Source organism: Eumetopias jubatus, unplaced genomic scaffold (genome assembly GCF_037043125.1).
Source record: "Eumetopias jubatus isolate StellerSeaLion01/CBP00866 unplaced genomic scaffold, mEumJub1_p1.0 scaffold_11, whole genome shotgun sequence".
Taxonomy (NCBI): domain Eukaryota; kingdom Metazoa; phylum Chordata; class Mammalia; order Carnivora; family Otariidae; genus Eumetopias; species Eumetopias jubatus.
In genome coordinates, this window is record NW_028274817.1 from 57,741,470 (window position 1) to 57,754,282 (window position 12,813).

Genomic DNA, 12,813 nt, shown 5'->3' on the forward strand with positions numbered 1-12,813 from the left:
GCACTGACCTTCACCATTGCTATATTATTCTCTGCAGTAATAATAACAGCAATAACAACAACAGTAGTAACTTTGAAAGTGTCAACATTGGGTACTTATTATTTGCCAGGCACTGGCTTGAAGACTTTGCATGCTTTATCTCATTTAACTCTCACAGAAAAAAAGATAGGTATGAATGTTTTCCCCTATCTCACAGATGGGGAAACTGAGACTTATAGAAGTTAAGTTACTTGCAAAAAGCAATATTTGGCAGAGCCAGGATTGAAACTGAGAAGGCCCAGGTCCAGAGCCATCATCCTTAGCCATCGGGTCATATTGAATACGCACTGTTATATCTAGCAATGTTTTAGGCACTAAGAGTGTGGGTTCATGAAAATATTTGAAAGAAGCTATGGCCCCTATGATAAAAGAGCATGGAATGTGCAAATACACAGCTATGGGTAACATTATGGAATGCACTAAGTAGTTCAAACTTTTCAGGGTTAAATGCTATTGTAGTACATTTTTAAAGGAAAACACTTTATTAGAATCAGGGCATCACAAATCAGTGAAAAAAAGGAAGGATGATTCAATAAAATTTTATGAAACTATTATTTTAGCTAATTGGAAAAATAATAAAGGGGTATTATTATTCATATCTAATATCAAAATTCATTCTAAATGGATCAAATATTTCAGTAAAAAATATGTAATGAGAAAAATAAGGGTAAATATTTGTCGGATCTAAGATTAGTAAGGTCTTTTTAAGCATAAGAACTCCTGAAGAAGGCTGATGACAAAAGTTTGGTAAGTTTTTTATATGTAAAATGCCATAAACAACATTAAAAGTCAAATGATAAACTGATAAAAAATATTTACAAAAAATATAATGGATTAATATTTCATATAAAAATGTTCTTACATATCAATAATAAAATATTCTAATACATTAGAAAAAATATGAAGAGGCATTGAAAAAATGAAAAAAAATATAGGCCAATACATATACAAAGCAATTTAAATTCAATAATAACAGATATATTATTATGAAAACAATGAAATTGTGTTTTTTCTCTCTCTCTTTTTTTAAGAAACCCTATGCCATTGATGAAATAAACTGAAGATGACACACACACACAAAATGGAAAGATATTTCATGCTCATAGATTGAAAGAACAAATATTACCCAAAGCAATCTACACATTTAATGTAATGGATTGGAAGGACAAATATTATTAAAATATCTATACTACCCAAAGCAATCTATACATTTAATGCAATCCCTATCAAAAACCACCAGCGTTGTTGTTGTTTAGAAAAACAATCCTAAAATTTGTATGGAACCACAAAAGACCCCAAGTAGCCAAAGCAATCATGAAAAAGAAAATAAAACTGGAGGTATCACAATTCTAGTTTTCAAGTTATATTACAAAGCTGTAGTTATAAAAACAGTATGGTACTGGCACAAAAATAGACACATAGATCAATAGAACAGAATAGAGAACCCAGAAATAAGCCCAAAAATATGAGGTCAATTAGTCTTCCATAAAAGCAGAAAGAATATCCAATGGGAAAATGAATGTCTCTTCAACAAATGATGTTGGGAAAACTGGACAGTGACATGCAAGAGAATGAAACTGGATCACTTTCTTACATCATCCACACAGTAAACTCAAAATGGATTAAGGACCTAAATGTGAGACCTGAAACCATAAAAAATCCTAGAAGAGAGCATAGACAGTACTTTCTCTGACATTGGCTGTAACAACAACATTTTTCTAGGTATGTGTCCTGTGACAAGGGAAATAAAAGCAAAAATAAACTATTTGGTATTACATCAAAATAAAAAGTTTCTGCATAGTTAAGGAAACAATCAACAAAACTAAATGGCAACCTACTGAATGGTAGTAGATATTTGCAAATGATAAATCCAATAAAGTGTTAGTATGCAAAATATATAAAGAATTTATAAAACTCAACACCCAAAAACCAAATAATCCCATTAAAAAATGGGCAGAAAACATGAACAGACATTTCTCCAAAGACATCCAGATGGCCAACAGACACATGAAAAGATGCTCAACATCATTCATCATCAGGGAAATGCAAATCGAAAGTACGAGAGATCATCTCACACCTGTCAGGATGACTAAAACCAAAAACACAAGAAAAGACAAGTGTTGAAGTGATGTGGAGAAAAGGGAATCCTCGTGTACTGTTGGTGGGAATGTAATCTAGTGCAGCCATTGTGGAAGACAGTATGGAGGTTCATCAAATGCTAAAAATAGAACTGCCCTATAATCCAGTAATCATGCTACTGGGTATTTACCCCCAAATTACAAAACACTAGCTTGGAGGGTTACATGCATCCTATGTTTATAGCAGCAATATGTACAATAGCCAAATTATGGAAGTAGCTCATGTATATATCAGTAGATGGATGGATAAAGAAGAGGTGACATATATAGATATATCTTTATATAAATAAATAAATAATAAATAAATAAATAAATAAAATAATGCTGGTAGTATTTTGATAAGGAATACATTAAATGTGTAGATTGGTTTTAATATTTGTTCTTCCAACCCATGAGCATGAAATATCTTTCCATTTCTTTATGTCATCTTCAAGTTACTTCATCAATGCTTTATAATTTTTGCAGCACAGGTATTTCACCTCTGGATAAGTTTATTCCTTGGTATTTTATTTATTGATGAGTTCTTTGATGTGACTGGTACGCTTAGGTTATACTTTGATATTATGGTCAACACCTATTTAGTCATGATACTGGTGTCTAAAGGTAGCATGAATAATTGAAATCAATCCACAGATTGTCTTAAACCCTATTTCACTTCTCCTATTAAATATTTTCCCATGGGAACTAATAAGTAGTAAAATGGAATGTATAAATTCTTACCTGCCCAGGGTTCAGGGGACAAAAAAGGAGCAAAAACAGGAGAAGAAAGGAGAAAACAATAATTTGTATAGCTCAGAACCTGTATAATTAATCCTTAACCCAAGTTGACTGTTGTTAGCAACATTTAAAAAGAAATCCTGTAACTACTTATGAAATGCATTTCCTGTTATAATAGGTACATTATAATCAATATGTAAAAATTGCCTTGACCACATATAGCCAATGCTTCTTAGAATGAATGTACCTTCTAAATAAGCTTAGCATCCAGTTGCAGCCTTTACTTAAACAATCAATTAAAATTGAACAAAATACAAGGGTGCCTGGGTGGCTCAGATGGTTAAGTGTCTGTCTTCGGCTCAGGTCATGATCCTGGGGTCCTGGGATCGAGCCAGTCTGGCTCCTGGCTTGGCAGGGAGCCTGCTTCTCCCTCTCCCTCTGCCTCTCCCCTGCTCATGCTATCTCTCTCTCTCTGTATCTCTCTGTCTCAAATGAATAAATAAAATCTTAAAAAAAAACAACAATTGAACAAAATACAGTATATGCAGCTTTATTCTACTTACATGTACCTGAGACACAAAAAAGTGCCTAATAAATACCTGGTAATTTTGTTAAGTTGTTGCTATGAATTATCAATAGAATATGATGTATTCTGCTAAAAGCCTTTGAATCAGCCCTCCCTAATGAAGCATCCCCTCATCACTTTAGCTTTTATTTCCATCATGATTACACAGGGATATATGTATTTGAGACTCTGATCAAATGTTCTTTAATCACTATATATATGTCTATATGCAAATTATTTTATTTATAGAAAATAAAGAAACAGAAATCTCACCACCATCAATACTAGTGAAACCTGATTATAATAATCAAATACCAGACTGACTGCCAGAGTTTACCAGCCTTAAACCCAGAATTGAATTTCTTTTTTTTTTTAAGATTCTATTTATTTATTTGTCAGAGAAAGAGAGTTTGAGCACAAGCAGGGGGAACAGCAGTCAGAGGGAGAAGCAAGCTCCCCGCTGAGCAAAGAGCCTGATGCAGGACTCCATCCCAGGACCCTGGGATCATGACCTGAGCCGAAGGCAAACACTTAACTGACTGAGCATCCCCATAATTGAATTTCTTATTATATACCTATGATATTCTGAAAATGGCTGTTTTTTTTTCACAGTTGACTGTAGATCTTAAATAAATGTAATTTACCCAAAGGAGCAGCCATAATATATCAGGAAAAGAAAGGGTTTCTAATCAGTCTTTGGCATTCCAATATATTTAAGAGGTAAAGCCTAGCCAGTGGATGAGTCTGAGGCAATTCCTATGAAGACAGTAGATATCACTTGAATACCAGAAATACTCTATAGAGTTTCTTTTTTAATTTAAATTCAATTAGCCAACATACAGTATATCATTAATTTCAGATATACTGTTCAATATAGAGTTTCATCTTGGTTAGTAATGAAATAGCCATCTGACAAATGCAAGCAGTAAAGTGGCACTAATCAGGAAAATTACAGGGAAGTTACTTCTTGTCCTTCTGCTAAGTGAAAGACTAAAGCACTATGATACTACTTAAGCTTTTAAATGACATTCCTTGTAATGAAAATGCACAATATAAAGGCTTAGTGAGATAAAATGTAAATATTTTAAAACATAGTTTTATGACTTTTTTTTCAGAGTTGGAAAATATATCCTGGGCTACGTGTAGAGCCAGTACCCCTGAGATAGTTATAAGTCCCTAAAATAGGCATATAAATTTAGTAATAAACGATTGTCAGGTTATGTGTGCTTTCATCCATATTTGCATACCTACTGGTTACCACAGTAGACATTCTCAAATTGTCTTATTTAACAATTAACTTGCAAAAGCATGTAAGAACATTGGAAAATGCAAGAGTCTTACACTGGTAAATATTTCTCCCATTATATTAACAAAATATTAAGAATAATAACATGGACAGCCTAATTAAATATGAAGAAACAGAATTTATTATGTGGAGATGACAAACTAATCATCTGTAGAGAAATATATAGGTAGTTCCCCAAAACAAACACATTAGCCAAGATTTAATTAAATTTGCTTCAAAGGTATTAGTGCAGATTTGAAAAGTAATAAGTGTTATTTAATTTGTCAACTGGATTTTATCACTCTAGGCTTTGACTCAGTCTTTATTGTCATTATATATTTTCTTTTTGCTCACTTTCCCTATACAATTTTGAAAAAGACTTGTATTAACAATATTTTTGGCATTTGATACACCTTATTTTTTGCCAGAGGTCTTGTTTCTATCTGAAGTAGACTCTCCAGGAATGGAAACTCAAAATCTGCATTTTAGGAAATTTCCCAAATGATAATAATGTTTCCTAAATATAATGTTTCCTAAATATAAACCCACTGAGTTAGTTGGTCACATCCAAATAAAGATAAACTTCATCATGTGTCTTCTAATCTCTAATGGTGGAAATTACAATTACTTCTGGCAGGCAAGATTTTTGACATGCTACTATCTTGTCCTATTGACTGTATCTTTCCCAGAGTAGCCTTGGTATCTGGGTTTTGGAGAGAGACATTACAGCACAAATATAACAGCAGTATTCAATATAAATTCAACAGTATTATATAAATAACATTTATTTATTTATTATTTATATAATCATTGCATAAATAATTTCTATAATAAATAAATAAGAGTTATAATGTAAATTATGTAATGAATAAATTAGCATTATATATTATACACTATTATATAAATTGTTTATATAATAAAAACAATAAATATAATAGCAGTCTTCCTCCTCTATGCTCCTGCCCCAAGCAATCAAACAAGAAAAAGAAATAAAAGTCATCTGAATTGGTAAGGAAGAACTAAAACTGTCACTATTTGCAAATGATAGATACTATATAGAGAAAACCCTAAAAACTCCACCAAAAATTATTAAAACTGATAAGTGAATTCAATAAATTTCAGGAGAGAAATTTAATGTACAGAAATCTGTTGCATTTCTATACACTAATAATGAAGTAGTAGAAAGATAAATTAAGAAAACAATCCCATTTACAATTACACCAAAAATAATAAAATACCTAGGAATAAATCAAACCAAATATTTGAAAGACCTGTACTCCAAAAACTATAAAAGACTGATGATAGAAATTGAAGATGACACAAACAAATGGAAAGATAATCCATGCTCATGGATTGGGAGAACCAATACTGTTAAAATGTTCATACTGCCCCCCAAAATGTAAGACTTTAATGCAATTTCTATCAAAATCAGTCACAGAACCAGAACAAATAATACTAAAATTTGTATGGAACAACACAAGACTCCAAATAGTCAAAGCCATTTTGAAAAAGAGGAACAAAACTGGAGGTATCACTATCCCAGATTTCAAGATACATTACAAAGCTGTAGTTATCAAAACAGTATGGTATTAGAGAGTACTATGGTAAGCAAAATACACCTGTCAGAGAAAGACAAATACCATACGATTTCACTCATATGTGGAATTTAAGAAACAACAAATGCACAAAGAAAAAAAGAAAGAGAGAGAGAAACAAACAAAGAAAGACTTTTATCTATAGAGAACAAGCTGATGGTTACCAGAGGGGAGGTGGGTGAGGGGGATGGTTTAAATAGGTGATGGGGACTAAGGACTGCTCTAGCTGTGATGAGCACTGGGTGTTATATGGAAGTGCTGTATCACTATATTATACATCTGAAACTAATATTACACTATATGTTAACTAACTGCAGTTTAAATAAAAACTTTTAAAAAAAGAAACAGGCAAGGACATTAAAACAGTTCTAACTGAATTTCTGTTCTAAAAGTTACATAAGTACATGAAATATAAAGAAAAAGTAAAATGTCAGAGATGAAGGATAGAAATGAATAGAGATGAAAAAGGTACAAATTTCCAATTATAAAATAAGTAAGTCATGGGGTAGTAAGTACAGGATAGTGGCTATAGTTAATACTATTGTCTTGCATGTATTAAAATATCTGGAAGAGTGGATCTTGAAACTTATCATCATGAGAAAAAGTTATAGCTATGCATGGTGGATGGATGTTAACTGGACTTATTGTGGTGATCATTTTGTAATAATACAAATATTGAATTACTGCCTTATACACCTGAAAATAATATAATGTTATGTCAATTATACTTCAATTTTTTTTAAAAGTTAAAAAAAGAAATTTTAAAATATTTTTTTAAAAAACAAATATATCCATGATACCTATCACCAGGCATGTGTTGTGATGAGCACTGGGTGTCATACACAACTAATGAATCATTGAACACTACATCAAAAACAAATGACGTACTATATGTTGGCTAACTGAACATAACAACAACAACAACAACAACAAACAAATATATCCTATGATGGAAAAACATTTACTTGACATTAAACAATTCCTGTAATGCATTTTTTTCTGTTATATTCAAGAATTAAATAGTTAGCTTATATTTTTATATAATTCTACCAGATGATCAGACTGTCTTTCCTTCTTTCCATTTATCCATTTGTGATAGATTGACTTATTTGTCCCAATTATTCACTCTCCTATAAATAGAATTCTATATCCACACCTTTGCCTCAAGGTAAGTGTATTTGTCTGATCTTTGACCTTGGATTTAACCACATGGCTTGCTTTGGCCAACTGGATTTTAACAGTCAAGATACAAGCAGACTTGAGATGTGTCTGCCCAGGTTTTATTGGCTCTTTTGTACTTCTGCCATTACCGTGAAGAAAACATACACTGTAACCACTGCTCCTCCAATCTGAGCAGCAAGGTGAAACCTAAGGAGTAACTGACAGACCTGCAGGCTGTAGAAAAACCTTCCTCAACTGACCCACAGAAATATGAATGAGAAGTAAGTGTTTATTTTTTAGTACCACTGATATTTTGTGATTTTTTTTTAAACAACAATAGATGACTGATACAGTGTTCATCCATCCATTCATCCATTCTATTATCAGTATATGCACCAATTGAGATGTCTGGAGTGATGTCTATCAAATGTTAACAATGGTTGCTTCTGAGTGGTATATTATAATTTTAAAAAGTACATTATTCGTTTATGCATTATTTGAATGTTTATAAAGGTAAAGTCTAATTGCTACAAAATTATAGTTATTATTCCTTCAAAAAGTAGGAACAATATTAAGAAAAGTAAATAAGAATGATGTTAAGAAATACTCTATTTTTTAGGAAATATTTTTTCTGAGAAAAATTAGAAATTATTTCTTATTATCTCTAGTTTATTGGTATGTATCTAAGAGTTTCATGCACATACATAAACTTTTATTGCATTAATTATGTGAAACAACTTTCATTTTGCTATCAAATTCCATATATGTAAATATAAGGTACATTAAAAGCCAACCCACTGGGATAACTAACTGCTAAATTTGGAGATATGCTAATCTCCTATAACTTATTAAATGTTTTATTTGATGCATCTTTTCAGTGTGATGTACTTCTTATTACAACTTCCATAAAAAGTGATACATTCCATATCACATATATAACACAATATTTAATAAAATGAAAAAGTGAGGTAGATTTTAAACAATGGGCAGGGGAGGAGGCAAGATGGTAGAAGAGTAGGGGACCTTATTTCATCTGGTCCCTTGAATTTCACTGGTATCTATCAAACCATTCTGAACACCACAAATTCAACCTGAGATGTAAGAAAATATATCAGGAAGTCTACAAGTAGAAGTGTGACTGCTTTTTGCAAGGTAGGAAGTGTGGAGTCATGAATCTGTGGGGAGATATCAGAAGATAAATGGAGGGGGAGAGGGAGCCTCCATAAGCTGGCTACTGGAAAGTGATATAACACTGGAGAGCAAAATCAGAACCCTTAGAAATCTGCTCCAGTGAGAGACATCCATTTCTGAAAGGGGCTCAGGGGATGAAAAGAGCAGAATTCTAGTTTGGTCATTGTGGTCTCAGGATCTGAGGAGACACAGAACTAATTGGGTGCCTGAACCAGTAGAGTGCCCAAGCAAGGGAGCAGGGAAACTGGTCACAGTCAGCAAGCCCAAGAGGGGACTCTTAGCTCGGGTCACCATAAACCATGAGCTGGGGCAGTTGGGTGACTACTCTTTGCCTGAGCACCCTGAAAAGAACTGGAATAAGCAGGCCTGGCCATTTACCATCCCCTGGGAGGGGTGAAACGGCTGCACCCACGACCAGGCAACAACTCTCAGGGCGGTGGCGGTCCCAGAAAGGAGAGTAGGGCAACACCCATTACTCCCCCCAGAGCAGAAGAGTGGGTACATTCACGAGCCCACAACCACTCTTAGTTCCTGGGCACACAAAGGGCAGTGACACGGGTCCCTCAGACTCCCCCTAAGAGGATTGCAATGGGCAAGCACTGCAAGAGTCTGCGGAGTTTGAGACACACAAAAGTGAAAACTGTTTGTCCCAGAGGGTTTATTGAAGAGGGGTACCATGATTTCTGAGCAATGGGCCACAGATCCAGTTTCGGCCATATTTACTCTGATCCTCTAAAGAAGCATAGAAAGCCTCCAGGGAACAAAAGCCACACAGAGGGCCAGCTTCCACTGAGCTCACCCCTTGACAAGGAGTGGGGCAACTACACCCAGGCAAAGACACCTGAGAAGCAGCACAGCAGGCCCCTCCTTCAGAAGACAAACTGGAAGAACAGGTGAACAACAATTGTATGGATCCCACAAGACTGTAAAACTACACTGCCAGGGAAAATAGTATATTCAGCTCCAGGTGTTTTCTCACGATTCATTTATCTTTCAGTCTAAAATTTTCCATTTCTTTTTTTTTTACCTTTTTCCCATTTCAACTAGAGTTTTATTGTACCAACTTATGTTTTTAAGTTGGTTTTTAACTTTTATTTTTTACATCTACATTTTATAGACATATGCTTCATTTTAGTCCTTTTTACACTCTATTCAATTAATATATATAAAATACATTATATTATATACATAAATAATATATACTATATATATAAAGTTTTGCTTTCTTTGTAAATTTGGAATGTAGTGTCTTTTAACACACAGACCAAAATTCAATCAGGAACAAGAGGATCACCCTGCTTTGTCCACCCTGAGAGATTATAGTCTCTCCCCCTGCCCTTTTTTGTTTCATTTTGGTTTTGTTTCCTTTCCTTTGTGGTTTCTGACCTCTTCAGATTTGTCTAGGGTGTATTTTGTTTGGGTCGTGGTTGATATTTTGGACTCTGCTTACTTGCTCATCCATACTTCTCTGGGCAAAATGACTAGAAGGAGGAATTCACAACAAAAGAAAGAACCAGAGGCAATGTTCTCTGCCACAGAGCTAATGGATATGGATATAAGTAAGATGTCAGAGATGGAATTTCAGGATAGCAATTATAAATTTATAGTTAGGCTTGAAAAAAGCATAAATGACAGTACATAATCTCTAAGGGTATAAATGAGATCTAATCAGGTCAAACTTTAAAATGTTATGAATGAAATGCAGTCTAAATTGAATGCTCTAACAGCTAGGGTCAGTGAGGCAGAAGAGAGAATAAGTGATCTAGAGGACAGGCTGATGGAAAGGAAGGAAGCTGAGGAAAAGAGAAAAGACACTCAGAGCCCATGAAGAAAGACTTCCAGAATTTAATGATGTCCTGAAAAGAAAAAATGTCAGAATTATTAAGGTGCCTGAGGGAGTGGAGAGAGAGAAAGGGCCAGTATATTTGAGAAAATCATGGCTGAGAACTTCCCTAATCTGGGAAAAGAACAAGCATTCATGTCCAAGAAGCAGAGAGGACACCTCCCCAAATCAGTAAAGTAGATCAACATCCCAACATATAATAATGAAGCTTGCAAATCTTAGAGAAAAAGAAGCTATCATAAGAGCAACTAGGGAAAGAAGGTTCCTTATGTACAAAGGGAGAACATCAGAATAACATCAGACCTGTCCAAAGAAACCTGGCAGTCTAGAAAGGGCTGGCATGATATATTCAGGATACTAAATGAGAAGAATATGCAGCCCAGAATACTTTATCCAGCAAGGCTGTCATTCAGAATGGAAGGAGAGATGCAGAGCTTCCAGGACAGGCCGAAACTGAAAGAATATGTGACCACCAAGCCAGCCCTGCAAAAAATATTAAAGGGGATTCTGTAAGCGAAGAGAGACCCAGGAGAAATATAGATCAGAAATTAACAGAGACAATCTACAGAAACAGGGACTTTACAGGCAATACAATGGCACTAAATTCATATCTTTCAATAGTTACTCTGAATGTAAATGAGCTAAATGCTTCAATCAAAAGACACGGTATCAAATTTGATAAAAAAAAAAGCAAGAATCATCCATATGCTGCCTATAAGAGACTCATTTTATTTTATTTTTTAAAAATTTTATTTATTTGACAGAGAAAGAGCAAGCACAAGTAGAGGGAGCAGCAGGCAGAGAGAGAGGGAGAAGCAGGCTTCCTGTTGAGCAGGGAGCCTGATGTGGGGCTTGATTCCAGGACCCTGGGATCATGACACAAGCCCAAGGGAGCCAATTAACTGGCTGAGCCACCCAGGCATCCTTACAAGAGACTCATTTTAGACCTAAAGACACCTCCAGACTGAAAGCGAGGGGGTGGAGCCTCCGGACTTCTCTGGAGCTAGCAGCCACCAGACCAGGGGCCCCGGCCAGGTGCTTAGCAGACTACCATAGACTCTGTGTCAAACCAGCAGTTTGCAGGTGGCTGCACCAAGACGCCTAGGAGGTGCCGACGGATGCCGCCCTAGCAGCAGAGGAGCTGCAGCTGCTGCTTGGTGTCTGTAAGTGGTTCAACGTGTGCATGGGGTTTGGCTTCCTATCCATGACCGCCCATGCCAGGGTCATGCTTGACCCCCCATGAATGTCTTTTTGCACCAGAGCAAGCTGTACATGGAGGGCTTCTGGAGCTTGAAGGAGGGTGAGGCAGTGGAGTTCAGCTTTAAGAAGTCCGCTAAGGACCTAGAGTTTATCAGGGTCACCGGCCCTGATGGGGTGTTTTGTATTGGGAATGAGAGGTGGCCCAAAAGGAAGAACACGCAGAAGCGCAGATCAAAGGGAGACAGGTGCTACAACTGTGGAGGTCTAGACCACCATGCCAAGGAATGCAAGCTGCCATCCCAGCCCAAGAAGTGCCACTTCTGCCAGAGCATCAGCCATATGGTGACCTCCTGTCTTCTGAAGGCCCAGTAGGCCCCCAGCTCACAGGGAAAGCCAGCCTACTTTCAAGAAGAAGAAAGAAGAAGAAGAAGAAAAAGAAGAAGAGGAAGAAGAAGAAGAAGAAGAAGAAGAAGAAGAAAGAAGAAGAAGAAGAAGAAGAAGAAGAGATACATAGCCCTGCCCTACTCCCAGAGGCCCAGAATTGAGCTACCATGGGTGGGGGCAATTCTTCTGTCATCAGGAAGTTTTGAGGAGCAGGCATCAATCGGCAGAGTGGAGAAAGTGGGGACAAGGTGGGTAGGGCAGCAGCTGGCTCTGCCATGCATCTCACGCTGGGGTCCACATCATCACCCCCTCTTCCCTCTTGGCACAGGGTAGGGGGGAAGGGGTGAGGCCAGTGATCTCCAACAGTGTTTTATCCATATGCTCAAGAGGGTTCTGGAGAAAATCCCTCCCTGTGTGCTTTATCTGAGTCTCCACCCCCAGATCTCCAGCTTTTGAAAGTGGCCTGGAAAGGGAATTTATTTTCCTTTCAAAGAAGGGTATGTAATAATAATTTCACCCATGCCAGAATGTAGAGATTTAAGCATGAGACCAGACTGGTGGGCCCAACCCACAAACCACTACATTCTGTGGTAGGTAGTCTCTCAGGGGTAAGGCAGGTTTTTTCCACATCTTGTCTCATAACCTGCTGTTGGGATATAGGGTGCTGAGGACTGTCTCAAGCAATGGGTTGTGAC

At 36.2% G+C, this 12,813-nt stretch overlaps 1 pseudogene; it reads left to right on the forward strand.

Annotated features, from left to right (window-relative positions):
- LOC114207449 (protein lin-28 homolog A pseudogene) overlaps positions 1-12,279 on the forward strand; it is a 29,939-nt pseudogene extending 17,660 nt beyond the window's left edge.
- Positions 12,280-12,813: the final 534 nt, after the last annotated feature.